The sequence below is a fragment of the Arachis ipaensis genome, chromosome B09 (genome assembly GCF_000816755.2).
Source record: "Arachis ipaensis cultivar K30076 chromosome B09, Araip1.1, whole genome shotgun sequence".
Classification (NCBI taxonomy): Eukaryota; Viridiplantae; Streptophyta; class Magnoliopsida; order Fabales; family Fabaceae; genus Arachis; species Arachis ipaensis.
The window spans coordinates 105,010,492-105,024,601 of NC_029793.2; positions in this window are offsets into that span (position 1 = coordinate 105,010,492).

Sequence of the window (14,110 nt, forward strand, 5' to 3'; positions counted from 1 at the left end):
ATGATTATGTGACGCTCATCATCATTCTCACCTATGAACGCGTGCCTGACAACCACTTCCGTTCTACATGCAAACAAGCTTGAATGTGTATCTTTTAGCCTTCTGATCGTGAGATCAGAGTCTTCGTGGTATAGGCTAGAATTATTGGCGGCCATTCTTGAGATCCGAAAAGTATAAACCTTGTCTATGGTATTCTGAGTAGGATCTGGGAAGGGATGGCTGTGACGAGCTTCAACCTCGCGAGTGCTGGGCGTAGTGACAGACGCAAAAGGATTACTGAATCCTATTCCAGTATGATCGAGAACCGACAGATGATTAGCCGTGCGGTGACAGCGCATTTTGGACCATTTTCACTGAGAGGACGGGATGTAGCCATTGACAACGGTGATGCCCTACATAAAGCTTTCCATGGAAAGTAGAAGGAATGATTGGATGAAGACAGCAGAAAAGCAGAGGTTCAGAAGGAACAAAAGCATCTCTATACGCTTATCTGAAATTCTCACCAATGAATTGCATAAGTATCTCTATCCTATTTTATATTTTAATTATATTTTAATTATCAATTCACCATAACCATTTGAATCCGCCTGACTGAGATTTACAAAGTGACCATAGCTTGCTTCAAGCCGATAATCTCTGTGGGATCGACCCTTACTCACGTAAGGTTTATTACTTGGACGACCCAATGCACTTGCTGGTTAGTTGTACGAAGTTGTAGCAAAGAATTAAGATTAAGAACGTGCGTACCAAGTTTTTGGCGTTGTTACCAAGGAAGGAACGATCACGATTTCGTGCACCACCTAGCTACCAAAAATTCCCACTTTTATATATTTCACATACTCATGTATCAACTTTTCTTTAATTTCACCACATGTGCATTGATCTTTTATTAAACTTAGTACTGGGATAATTTTGTCCCCCTTATTTATTTATTTATATTATATATATATATATATTTTTTTTTTCTCTTTTTCTTTTTCTTTTTCTTTTTCTCTTTTTTTTATTGAAAATATAAAAGTAAACATAACATATCAATGCACATGAATTTTTAATTTTTTCTGGTCTCACATGAGTAGGTATCCAAATTCCTAATATTTTATCAAAGTAGAAACATAACACATTCCCTATTAACCCATGTTCCCACAGTTTCCCCACACTTAATTGACACAATCTCTATCTTAAGCTAACCAAAGATTCAATTTGGGGTAATTAATTTGTTTTTCCGCTTAAGGCTAGTGATGTGGTAAAATATAGAACAAATGGGATAGAAAGGCTCAAAGTGGCTAACAAAGGTGACATAAAAGGGTAGGCTATTTGGGATAAGTGAGCTAATAAACAATGACCTCAATCATATGCATGCATATAACACATTAAATATTGGACATATAGGATGGAACAAAATATAGATTACAATCATAGAAAAGAAAACACACAAGAATAAAATATTATGGTTAAATAATGTAACCATGTAATTAAGCTCAAATCTCACAGGTTGTGTGTTCTTAGCTATAAACTATGTTCCAAATTACAATCTTCAAACAAATTTAACACAAAATTTTAATTTGAATTAGTGAAATACTATAAAAAAAAGGGTCTTGAAAAGAAACTCATTACTTCAACCAAGCAGTGGTAAATATATGCACAAAATCAAGAAAATATGCAATCAAACATGTAAATACAATAATGAACTGATAAATAAAATAAGACATTGGTGTTGGGAAGAAAATAACTAACCCATGGAGATCGATATCGACCTCCCCACACTTAAAGATTGCACCGTTCTCGGTGCATGCTAAAATGTGCAAGTGGATGGGTGGCTCCAACTGATGCTTTTCTCCAAAGATTGTGTAGATGGACTTGTCGGTTGCCCTATTGAGAAGTTTTCCCTTTCCCTTCTTTGGTGGCCAACCTGAAAGAAGACGAAAAGGAAGAAAAGTAACCTAAAAATAAAGATAAGAAAACAAATAAAGTATGAGTGGGTTAATGCCAAATAATGCGGGTCTCAATTACATGGTAGCTACAACATGCAAGTGAGAAGACAATAGAAGCAGATGGCATATCAATTGTGCAAAAATTGCAACAAAAGGGAAGAGAGTGTGGGTAATGCAAGATATTATAAGTTCATGTCAATGCAAAAGGAATACCAAGATCATAACAATTAGCATTGACTTATAATTAATAACACCCAATAGTTAAGAACAAGCCACGAAGCACTAAAATAATGCAAGAAAAGATGTAACAGTTGAATAAGGACATTTAACACCAATGAAAACATAATGAATTTAGAAAAAAAAATATAAACATGCATAAAGTTAAAATACAATGAATAAAAATATACAAACAAATTAAGTAAAATAGAGTGAAAGAGAATAAGAATGAGAAGTTAAAGAAAGGAAGAAGAAGTAAGTAAGAAAGGAGGGGAGAAAGAAGTAGAAAGGATAGAAGAAAGGAGAAGGGAATGAAGAACGGGGCGTGACACGCGCACGCAAGGCACGCATGTGCATGAGAACTGTATTCGCCATGTGACGCGTATGCGTCGCCCACGCATACGCGTGGGTGGTCTTGGAAGCAAAAGGACGCGCACGCGTCAGGGACGCGTACGCGTGGATGACCTTGTGCCTCTAGCACAGTTCCAGCGTGGGGGCAGCACAACTTTCTGTCCAACATGCTATTTTCGCCGATTTCCCTATCCACGCGTGCGCGTGCTTGACGCGTAGGCGTGGGTTTCCCTTGTGGCAGATGGCACATATGCGTGGGTCGAATTGTGCGCAGAGCACACCAGCCGCACGATTCCATCACAACTTTCTGTTCGTTGGATGGGGGAGCGAGATTACTATCGATGCCCACGCGTGGCCTGTGCGCACGTGTGGTTTACCCATTTTTTTTTATGAATGCAGAATGCAAAATACAGATGCTGATGCAGACATTATGAATGGATACTAAAAAAAAGAATGAAATAAAACTAAGGATAAAACAAAGTAAAATAAAACTGAGACTGACAAAGAACGATCATACCATGGTGGGTTGTCTCCCACCTAGCACTTTTAGTTATAGTCCTTAAGTTGGACATTCGGTGAGCCCCTTGTTATGGTGGCTTGTGCTTGAACTCATCCAGGAATCCCCACCAATGTTTGTAATTCCAATGGTCTCCGGGATCCCAAACTAGGCGCATACAGCCGTCAAGCACCCCAAAAGTGTTGATTGTTGGAATGAATTCCGGGGTCCCAAACCTTGCTTTTGCACTCGTCTTTGTGCTGATCATCATTGTTCCAACCGAGAGGTAAGCAATTCGAATTCTCACTAAGACATCTAAACAGCTTCCTAAAACCATTCAATTGAGAATTATACCAACCTTTGTACTTTAATTTGGAGCATGCAACCATGTTGAACCTTGCATGACAATTCCTACCACTAACCATCTACCTCTTACTCTTATAGCCACAAAGAGCTAATTGCTCACTCAACCAATCCTTGTGGGATTCGACCTCACTCTATTGTGAGTTTTTACTTGACGATAACCGGTGCACTTGCCGGCAGGAATTTTGCCGATCGTGAAATTTCCTAAATCGTGGCATAACAAGTTTATGCGCATCAAGCTCTAAGTTGCCCATCCGTCTCAAGCAAAGCATATTCAAGTGGGCTAATTAAGCTTAGAGATGAGAGATTTACCCACTTTAATGAAGGGATGGATAGTGATGGCTTTGGGAGAGAGGTCTCCAACAACCTTGGCAAGGTGATCTCCAGCTCCATTCCCTTGGGCTCTTCTTTGACAACTTCCACCTCTTTGCAAGCTTCTTCAATATCAACCTCTTCCTCTTGGTAGCTTTCTTCCAATTCGATCTCTTCTTCATTGTTCACCAAGGGCATGGGAGGTTGTGCTTCTTCTTCTTTAATCTCCATGTCAAGTCCAATGGGAGAGGATTCAAATGTAGATAAGAATTCATCAATGATTGAATCCATCTCTTGATCATCCCCTTCAAAGTCTTCAACCATGATATGCCTTGGAGGTTGTACACCCTCCTCAACATCAAATTCAAACTCTTTAGAAGGGGGTTCTATGACTGGGCTTTCCCATGGACGTTCCGCATCTCCTAAGTCTTCAACCAATTCTTCTTCTTTGATAATTCCGGCTTCCTCCACTTGTTCCAATACAAAGTCATGCTCCTTACTGTCCACCGGAGCTTCTAGTGTCTCCTTCATACTATGTTCTTCATTAGATTATCCACATAAAGTCATGGGAGTTCCTTGAGTGTCTGACTGTCGGGAAGCTAATTAATTTATCGCTTGCTCCAGTTGATGAAGGGTTGCATGAAATTGATCTACTATTTCCTTGAGGTGAGCCTGTGATTCTTGGGTCGATGGATATGGACATGGTGCATATGGAAGTGGTGGTTCTTGGGGGTAATTGGATTAGAATTGGGGTGGATAAGGGTTAGGGTCATATGGAGGTGAATGGTTGTAGGTGGCTTGTGAGTATGGTGGTTCAAAGCTATGTTGAGGAGGTAGTTCATTGGCATATGGTGGGGCTTGTTGGTAACTACAAGGGGGTCCACCATATCTATCATCTTGGTACGCACCTCGGAATAGCTCTTGACCATAGTAAATTGGTGGAGGTTGGTTGTCACAAAAAGGTCCACCATAACTATTGTCTTGGCATGCATTGTAAGATGGTCGTTGTCCATGGTACCTTGGAAGGTGTTGTTGCCGAAAGGGTTGATCAGATCCTCATGGCTCCTTCCATCTTTGATTGTTTTGACCTTGATGCATGTTCCTGTTATAGCTTCCATTCCTTACAACAACATTGGAACCAAACTTAAAGCCAGAGGGGTGAGAATTCATAGTAGCTAATAAAAAAATAGAAAACAAAAACTAATAAAAATTAATGAAAATAAACTCCTAAAACTAAAAATACTAACAAAGAAACGAAAAAATAAAATTATTTACAATAACCAATAATAAGGCACACGTTTGCAAGTTCCCGGCAATGGCGCCATTTTGATGAACGGATTTCTGAAGGTAAAAAGATTCGCAAATAAAGTCTCGTTGCAAGTATAGCTTCTAGACCGACAAGAAATCCTTTCGTACAAAAGTTTGGTTGTCACAAGTAACAAAACCCAATAAAATTTATAACCGAAGTATTTAAACCTCGGGTCGTCTCTCAAGGAATTGCAAGGAGGTGTGATTTATTATTGGTTATAGAAGATTATCTTTTTGGGGTTTTTGAATAGTGAACAGGAAAAATAAACTGGCAAAAAAGTAAATTAATTATCATGAAAACCATTGCAAGGTATAAGAACTGGAAATCCCATCCTAGTTATCCTTATCAGGTGTGATGAGAATTTTTTATTGCTCCCACTTAGTTAACCCTTACTAAATAAAGGAAAGTCAAGTGGACTAATCAATTTGATTCCTCAAGTCCTAGTTATCTCCTGTGGAAAGACTAGCTTTAGAGGGATCCAAATCAATCAGCAAATTCCAATTTTCAATCAACAGCTGAGTTTGATAACTCAAGTGTCACCAATTACTCAACCAAAGCAAAGGGGGAAATTCTAAATTATTTATATCATAAATAGAAGAAAGCTATCATAAATCTGAAATTCCTCGAATTGTATTAAATAGAAAATCAAATTAAACATAGGAATCCATAAACCAATTTGGCAACATAAGTAATCAATGAAGGAAAATAGATAAAGTAGAATACTAAGACAATTAAAAGTAGAAAAAAAAAACTAAATTAAGGAAAATTGAACTTGGAATTGAGAAGGAATGAACCATAAACTAAGAGAAATCCTAAATTCTAAAACCTAAGAGAGAGGAGAGAGCCTCTCTCTCTAGAAACTACATCTAAAACCTAAAATTGTGAATAATTAATGTTCTGTTGATGAATGAATGGATTCTCCCACTTTATAGCCTATAATCTGTGTTTTTTGGGCAAAAAACTGGGTTAGAAACAGCCCAAAAATTGCCCCCAGTGATTTCTGATATGTCCAGCACGTGGCAAAGTCATGCGTACGCGTCGTGGATTGAATTTTCTCCAGGTCACGTGTGCGCGTGATCCACGCGTGCGCGTCACCTATCTTCAGGGAAGCTATGGCAAATTATATATCGTTGTGAAGCCCCGGATGTTAACTTCCCAACACAACTGGAATCGCTTCATTTGGACCTCTGTAGCTCAATTTATGCTCGATTTAGTACCAAGAGGTCAGGCTGGACAACTTTAGCAGTTCCTTCAATTTCTTGTATTCCTTCCACTTATGCATGCTTCCTTTCTATCCTCTAAGCCATTCCTGCCCTATAAACCTTGAAAACACTTAACACACATATCAAGGCATCAAATGGTATAAAGAGAGAATTAATATTTGGTAATTTAAAGGCTTGTGAAGCAAGTTTTCAATTATAGAACAAAATTAGGAAGGAAAAAGTAAAACCATGCAATTTATATGAATAAGTGAGTAAAGACTTGATAAAAACCACTCAATTGAGCACAAAATAAACCATATAATAGTGGTTTATCAAACACGCATCATGGTTGGAATAATCAAAGATGGGAGGAGCCACGAGGATTTGATCAACCCTTTTGGCAACAACCCCCTCCAATGCGCTATAACCAACAACCATTATATGATGTATACCAAGACAATAGTTATGGTGGACCTTCTCGTGACAACCAACCTCCACCAAATTACTATGGTCAAGAGCCATTCGAGGGTGTGTACCAAGATGATAAACATGGTGGACCCCCTTGTAGTTACCAACAAGCCCCACCATATGCTTATGAACCACTATACTCACAAGCCCCTTACCACCAAACACCCCCATATGACCCTAATCCTTATCCACCATACCAAGATCCTTACACATAGAACCACCCCAATTCCAAAACAATTACCCCTCTTCATCTTCCTATGACGAGATGCTTCAATCTCTTGCACAAAGACAAAATACCATGGAAAGCGCACTTACCGGTTTGACCTCCGCTATACAAGCCCTCGTCTCCCATATTGGATCATCGAATACCTCCAACAATCAACCCTCAAGCTCTAGCGCACCCCCTTTTCAACCCCATAATGATCTCTCCATCCCATCACCACCCTCCATGGAAGAGCACCCACATCCATCAATCCAAGAGCAACCTGATCCCAATTATGCTACTGACCGGGAACAAGAGAGAAGGGATCAGTTTCGCGAATTCATACTTCACAAGAAGCTAGAGGAGGCCCTAAAGGTGGAGGTAGGAGAGAACCTTGAAGGAAGTTGTCAAAAGGTGGAAGTCAACAAAGAGGAGCTGGATTTTGTATTAGAGCAAGTGGAGAAAGCCGAAATTACTGAAGAAGAGGAAGTGGTTGAAGATTTAGGAGATGCGGAACCTCCATTTGAACCTCAAGTCATACAGCCTCCTTCTAAGGAGTTTGAATTTGATGTTGAGGAGGGTGTACAACCTCTGAGGCATAACATGGTTGAAGACTTAGAAGCGGTTGATCATAAGATGGGTTCAATAATTCATGAGCTTCTACCTATAGTTGAACACTCTCCCATTGAACAAAAGGAATAGGTTGAAATTGAAGAAGCTTGCAAGGAGGTGGAAGTAGTCAAGGAAGAGCTCAAGGGAATGGAGCTGGAAATCACCTTGCCAAAGTTGTTGGAGACCTCTCCCCCAAAGCCATCACCATCCATTCCTTCATTCAAGTGGGTAGATCTTTCATCTCTAAGCTTAATTAACCCACTTGTATATGCTTTGCTTGAGACAGATGGTCAACTTAGAGCTCTTTGTGACTTTAAGAGTAAGAGGGAGATGATTAGTGGTAGGAGTCACCCTGCAAGGTTCAATAAGGTTGCACGCTCCAAGTCTAAGTGCAATGGTTGGTATAAGTCTCAATTGAATGGATCTAGGCGGTTGTTTGGATGTCTCCGTGAGAATTCTGATTGCTCACCACTCAAATGGAAAAATGATGATCAACAAGAAGACGGGTGCAAAAGCAAGGTTTGGGACACCGGAATTCATTCTAGCAATCAACACTCTTGGGGCCTTGTCACTTGCTTTAACTTGCTTGAAGGCTTTATACAACTAGTGTGGGATCCCGGAGGCTATTAGAATTACAAACACTGGTGGGACTTCCTGGATGAGTTCAAGCACAAGACACCATAACAAGGGACTCACCAAATGTCCAACTTAAGGACTTTAACTAAAAGTGCTAGGTGGGAGACAACCCACCATGGTATATTCTTTCTTTTTTGTTCTTAGTTTTATTTTATTTTATTTTTATTCGTGTTCATTCATAATTTCTGCATAGTCATCTGCATTCTACATTTTTCATTCTGCATTAAAAAAAAGGGGGATTGACGCGCAAGCGTCAACGACGCGCACGCGTCGTATGTGTCTGCGCAACTAGACAGAGAGTTGCGTGAGAGACGCGCGGGAGGGGTGCGTGAAGCACAAGTTTCCCCACGCGTACGCGTGCCTCACGCATACGCGTCCCCTGCAGAAAGTTCAACCCATGCGTAAGCGTCAGCGACGCGTATGCGTGGGCATGAAAATCGGCGTAAAAGCGTACTGAACAGAGAGTTGTGATGGTCCAGGGTTGGTACCGTGCTAGAGGCACAACATCACCCACGCGTACGCGTCCCTGACGCGTGCGCCTTCTTTTGCTTTCAGACAACCCACGCGTACACGTGGGCGACGCTTACGCGTCGAATGGCTAACTCAGTTTTCACGCGTACGCGTGATGCACGCGTACACGTCACGTCCCGTTTTTCATTCCTTTCTCCTTTCTTCTCTATTTTCTCCTTCTTTCTTTCTCTTTTCTTACCCTCTTCTCCTTCATCTCTTCAACTTCTCATCCCTATTCTTTTCCATTCTATTTTACTTAATTTATTTGCACGCTTTCATTCATTGCATTTTAATTTTGTGCATATTTTTATTTTCTTTTCTAAATTTATTATTTTTTTTTCCATTGGTGTTAAATTTTCTTATTCAACTGTTACATCCTTTCTTGAATTATTCTGGTGCTTCATGACTTGTTTTATTCTGATTGGGTATTATTATTCATAAGTCAATGCTATTCTTTTATGATACTTGCATTCCATTTGCATTGATATACACTTATACTATCTTGCATTACCCACTCCCTCTCCCCCATTTATTGCAATTTTTTCCACTATTGATATGCCATTTGCTTCTACTATTTTCTTACTTGCATGTTGTAGCTACCATGTAATTGAGACCCCTGTTATGTGGCATTAACCCACCCATACTTTATTTATTTCCTTATCTTTATTTCTGGGTTACTTTTCTTCCCTTTTTCTTTCAGGATGGCCACCAGGAAGGGAACCGGAAGACATTTACATAGGGAGACGGACAAGTCCATCTGTACAATCTTTGGAGAAAAGCGCCAGTTGGAACCACCTGTCCACTTGCACATCTTAGCATGCAGCGAGGATGGTGAAAATCTTTAAGTGTGGGGAGGTCGATACCGACTTCCGTGGGATGGCCACCAGGAAGGGAACCGGAAGACGTTTGCATGGGGAGACGGACAAGGCCATCTGCACAATCTTTGGAGAAAAGCGCCAGTTGGAACCAACCGTCCACTTGCACATCTTAGCATGCACCGAGGACGGTGCAAGTCTTTAAGTGTGGGGAGGTCGATACCGACTTCCGTGGGTTAGTTAATTTCTTCTCAACACCAATGTTTTATTTTCCTTATTAGTTGTTGCATTTGCATGTTTGACTGCATGTTTGTTTGATTTTGTGCATTTAGCTACTACTTGGTTGAAGTAATATTTTCTTTTTCAAGACCCTTTTTATTGTGTTTCACTAATTTAAATTGAAAATTTTTTGTGTTAAACTTGTTTGAGGATTGTAATTTGGAACATAGGTTATAGCTAAGAACACACAACCTGTGAGATTTGAGCTTGATTACATGGTTACATTATTTAACTATAATATTTTATTCTTGTGTGTTTTCTTCTCTATGACTGTAATCTATATTTTGTTCCATTCTATATGTCCATTGTTTAGTGTATTTACATGCTTGCATATGATTGAGGCCATTATTTGATTATTAGCTCACTTATCCCAAATAGCCTACCCTTTCAATCACCTTGTTAGCCACTTTGAGCCTTTTACTCCCCATTTATTCTGTATTTTATCACATCACTAACCTTAAGCAGAAAAAAAAATTAATTACCCCTAATTGAATCTTTGGTTAGCTTAAGATAAAGATTGTGTGTCAATTAAGTGTGGGGAACTATGGAAACTTGGGTTGATGAAAGTGTACAGTGCTTCATTGATAGAATATTGGGAATTTGGATACCTACTCATATAAGACCAGAAAAATTAAAAATCCATGTGCATTGATATGTTATGTTTGCTTTTATATTTTTAAATAAAAAAATAAAATAAAATAAAATAAAATAAAAAAATAAAAAATAAAAAAGAAAGAAATATTCAAATAATTAAGTAAATAGATAAATAAGGGAACAAAATTACCCCAATGCCAAGTTTAATAAAAGATCAATGCACATGTGGTGAAACTAAAGAAAAATTTGGTACATGAGTATGTGATGCAAAAATGGGAATTTTGGGTAGCTAGGCATAATTTTAGAGTTACATAGAATGTGTGTGTTAGGTGAGAGCTTAGGTTAGTCAAAGATTCATATTATAGCTCACTTGGCCATACATATATTCTCACCCTTACCTTAGCCCCATTACAACCTTGAAAAGACCTCATGATGTTTGCATTGGTATACTAAATTTTGTGATTGGTTAGATGAAGAACAAAGTTTAGAAAGCATGACTAGAGAAGAGTAGAGTGATTGACCCTATACACTTGAGAGATTAGAGTGCATATACACTTCCTGTGAGGGTTCAATGCTTAATTCTATGTTCCCTGCTTTCATGAGCTACCTTCTTACAAGTTTACTTGTCTTTTATTGTGTGATTTGAATTAATGGAATCTGATATATGTTTGTCTTGGAGAATTTGTTTACTTTTAACCAAGTAGGTAGAAGCATTTTGCATTTAGTTGCATTCATATAGATAGGTTATATTTCATAAGTTTCACCATTCCTCTTCACTCCTTTATAGCTTCTCTTGAGTTTAGCATGAGGACATGCTAATGTTTAAGTGTGGGGAGATTGATAAACCACTATTTTATGGTTTATCTTGTGCTAATTTGAGTGGTTTTTATCAAGTCTTTGCACACTTATTCATACTAATTGCATGGTTTTATAATTTCCTTCCTGATTTTGTGCCATGATTGAAAACATGCTTCGTTGCTCTTAAATTTTACTAATTTTAATACTCTCTTATTACCATTCAATGCCGTGATATGTGTGTTAAGTGTTTTCAAGGTTTATAGGGCAGGAATGGCTTAGAGGATGGAAAGGAAGCATGCAAAAGTGGAAGGAATACAAGAAATTGATGGAATTGCTAAAGTTGTCTAGCCTGACCTCTTCGTACTTAACAGACCATAACTTGAGCTATAGAAGTCCAAATGAGGTGGTTCCAGTTGCGTTGGAAATCTAACATCTGGGGCTTCGAAATGATATTTAATTTTCCATAGTTGCCATGCTATTAGGTGATGCGCACGCGTGAAACACACGTACGTGTGACCTGGAGAAAATTCAATCCACGCGTACGCGTGGACGACGCGTACGCGTGACAGTGCCGCATGCTGGACGTATCAGAAATTGCTGGAGGCGATTTCTGGGCTATTTTTGATGCAGTTTTCAGCCCAGAAAACACAGATTAGAGGCTACAGAGTGGGGGAATCCATTCATTCATACAACTTCATATACATTCACATAATTTTAGGTTTTAGATGTAGTTTTCTAGAGAGAGAGGCTCTCTCCTCTCTCTAGATTTTAGGATTTAGGATTTCTTTTAGGTTAGGTTTACTTCTTCTCCATTCCAGGTTCAATGTTCTTTTAATTTAGTTTTCTCTTCTACTTTTATTTATTCTAGTACTTTGGTTTATCTATTTCTCTTGTTAATTACTTATGTTGCCAAATTGGTTTATGAATTTTCCATGTTAGATTTGATTTCTTTATTTAATGCAATTTGAGGTATTTCAGATTTATGATTTTAATTTAGCTTTTTACATTCTTAGCTTGAATTGATTAATTGGTGACACTTGAGTTATCAAACTCCTTTGTTGATTGATAATTGAAATTTGCTGGTTGATTTGGATCCCTCTAAAGCTAGTCTTTCCTTAGGAGTTGACTAGGACTTAAGGAATCAAATTAATTAGTCCACTTGACTTTCCTTTATTTAGTAAGGGTTAACTAAGTGGAAGTAATGAACAATTCTCATCACAATTGATAAGGGTAACTGAGATAGGATTTCCAGTTCTCATACCTTGCTAAGAGCTTTATTAGTTATTACTTTAATTCTTGCAATTTACTTTTCCTGTTCATTATTCAAAAACCCCAAAAAGATAATCTTCCATAACCAATAATAAATCCACCTCCCTGCAATTCCTTGAGAGACGAATCGAGGTTTAAATACTTCGGTTATAAATTTTATTAGGGGTTTGTTACTTGTGACAACCAAATTTTTGTACGAAAGGATTCTTTGTTGGTTTAGAAACTATACTTTCAACGAGGATTTATTTGTGAATTTCTTTACTAGCAAAAATCCGTTCATCATGCGTGCACACACATGGGTGCGTACGCACATGTCTTGTTTCCCTCTTTGTTTGTAGCACTCGCACACCTTGTGCGAGTGCACACATCCCCTGTTTTACCTTTTCGTGCGTATGCACACGTATCTGTGCGTGCGCACAGGTGCTGTTTTGGGTAACATTCTTATTCCACTTTAAATAAGCCCTAACACACTTCCCGCCCACTCCATACCTCTCTTATCTTTTTTTACCTTATTTTCTGCTTGTTTTACTTAGTTTTCATTGTATTTCATTTTCATTTTAGTAATTATATTAGTCTTAGTTTAGTTGTTTGTTAATTGAATAAGTTTCAAGTGTTTGCTTGTTATTTGATTGGGTTGTTTCTTGATTGAATTTCATCAACGCACTTATACCTTGCCTTAAATTACTATCACCTAATTGGATTTTCATATTTACATTTTGTTGCATATTAGGTGAAATTTTTATAAGTGCACATTGAATTAAGTGAATTGAGTTGAAATTACTTGTTTATCATGATTTTTCATCACATTCATCACATGACCGGTACTTGCTCCTTGTTAATGCTTGGCATTTGTTTGAGTGACTTTACTTGATTGCTATCAAGTGTATCACTTTTTGTAACAAGTACTTATAAGTGCACATTGAATTAAGTGAATTGAGTTGAAATTACTTGTTTATCATTATTTTTTATCACATTCATCACATGACCGGTACTTACTCCTTGTTAATGCTTGGCATTTGTTTGAGTGACTTTACTTGATTGCTATCAAGTGTATCACTTTTTGTAACAAGTACTTATACCATGTGACCTTTTCTTTGTGTTTCATGATGAATACGTAGTTTTCTTTTCATTAATGGAATGGTTGTTGTTTATTGTGCTATTTTATATCAATTTTGCGCTTTCACTTGCATAATTACAATATCCAATATCTCAATTACCTAGGTTTGTTTATGCCTCATCTCTTGCTTATTCTTTAATTGCAACCTAGGCCATTTAATTGAGGAACTCGTTCTTTACTTTTTGATTGTGTGGATGCTATTTTAACCTGCCGTTGTGTGTATTCTAACCGCGCACATAATTAGAATACACACACGGCTCAGTCATTTGCATCATACCATACCACTATGCAGACCTCCTCAATTAGATGCTTACTTGCTTACTCCTTTGCTATTTTTGTCCTACTTACCTTATGATCCTTAATTATACTCTATTCATTCTTTTTAAGGATGAGACGTGGAGGCAAGGAGCCGGTGGAGGAGCAGGACACTGTAGAGGAAGACGCTGAGCATACATTGGCCTTGGCAATGCCCATGCAACCCGAGCCCCCGTATCCGCCAGCTGAAGGTGGAGCATAAAGCTTCATTCTCCTCGGATTGTGTTTGTGCACGGAGGACCGTGCAACGCTTAAGTGTGGGGGAGGATTCGTCATTTTGGGGCATAAACTTTCTTTTCCGAACACTTTGCACTT